The sequence below is a fragment of the Octodon degus genome, unplaced genomic scaffold (assembly GCF_000260255.1).
Source record: "Octodon degus isolate 3935 unplaced genomic scaffold, OctDeg1.0 scaffold00063, whole genome shotgun sequence".
NCBI classification, from domain to species: domain Eukaryota; kingdom Metazoa; phylum Chordata; class Mammalia; order Rodentia; family Octodontidae; genus Octodon; species Octodon degus.
In genome coordinates, this window is record NW_004524639.1 from 5,888,848 (window position 1) to 5,890,670 (window position 1,823).

The following is a 1,823-nucleotide window of genomic DNA, read 5'->3' on the forward strand; positions in this document are numbered from 1 at the left end:
GTCCCACAGTATTCCTTTTCCTGTCTCTTGCTTTCATTCACCACCCCCTTCTTCTTGAACATCCACCTACCCGAGAGACATCTTAGCAGTAACTGGATGCCCAAATATCTTATTATTTCACTCAAAATCAGTCTATTTTCTCCATTATTCTCAAGAAAATTTTCTCTAACCTACAGTCTAATACCTTTCATGACCCAGCCACTGCCTAATGTTCTAGCTTCATCTCATTCATCATCATTCTTCAATACTAAAGTAATCTTCCACCTTGAATATTATTTACACAAGCACTCTGAACTGGACCTGGACTCCTATCTACAAGTCCACCAGCCACAAAAACAAGACCAACTCCCACTCATTTGCTCAGAATCACCTCACTGCTGTCCCTTTTAAGAATTCTTCCTTTTATCTTCACTTCAAAACAGTTAATCCTAGTTTTGCATTCACAATATAATCTCCTTGCACTGTAATAAACTATTTGGTCACCATTTTCTCCCATAAGACTACAAACTCTTCAAAGACAGGAATAATGTCTTATTCCTCTTGGCATCTCCAATGTTTATACAGAGAGAACACCAAGCAAGTAAGGTAATAATGAATGCAAAGCTCCCTCCAATGATAAGTGGAAAGATATTTAAACTAATAAATCTGACCAAGTCATAAAGTCTTTGCTCAGTCTTTGTTAACTGTGTGGCAGAAGTATAATGAGCCAAATAGACACAGATTAATAATATTTGTGATTTCATCTTGTATGTCAGGCATTTTATAGTGTACTTTAGACAAAAATTCTCATTTAATCTTTATAAACAATCTATTGAGATGGGTGTTATTAATATCATTACTATTTTATAGATGAAAAAGAGACTTCATCCTGATCTGTAAAGTGATTAAGGTTACAGACGTTAGAATATGAAAAAAGGTATAAGTAGGCACTGAGTCACCCTGCCTTCAAGTTTGGGTACTGGGAGAAAAAAAAACAGTGACAAGTTGTAACCTCTGGATTGGAGGGTCCAATGGCTGTTACAGGCATGACAGGCATGGATGCCCACTGTCCAACCCCATTATTAGGGAAAGCCTGGTATTTTGGTCCACTTTCTGCTGCCATGATACTTGAAGCTAAATAATGTATAAACAAGTTTATTTAGTGTACAGCTTTGGAGATTGAAAAACCAAAATTCTATAGTTCCAATTGATTTCAGCTCTGATGAAAGCCTCCTTTGCAATATCCCATAATGACAAATAACATCATGGTGGAAATGTATGTAGGGAGAGATTATATGGTGAGATACACATCTAGAAATAGGAGGGGACAGTCTTGCTTTTTATGACAATTGTCTTCTGCAAGAAATAACTCAGGTCCCAGAGAAGTACCTTATCCTCTACTGAGGTTGACATTCCTTTGATCTCCTCCATTACCTCTTTTTTTTAAAGTATTTACCACAGGATCTACAAGGTTTCACTACTAGATTAGACTTGTAGAGATAGACACAGTCCTAGCCCAGGTCCGGTGAGTGTGCGGAGAGCTTCCTGCTACCCTGAGCTGGCGGGACCAGTCCCACCACAGGCACAGCGTGGGCCAGACCCTCTCCCACCCCCTCGGGCCCCCACCACCACTCCGCTGTACCTCCCCACCCCTCCCGCCGAGTAGGAATTTCTGCCGACTTCCAGGAACCCCCAGACCCAGTCCTAGCCCAGGTCTGGTGAGTGTGTGGAGAGTTTCCTGCTACCCTACGCCAGCGGGACCAGTCCCAGCCCAGGCACAGCGTGCGCTGGACCCTCTCCCAGACCCTTGGGCCGCCCCCACAACTCCACAGTGCCTCCCCCAC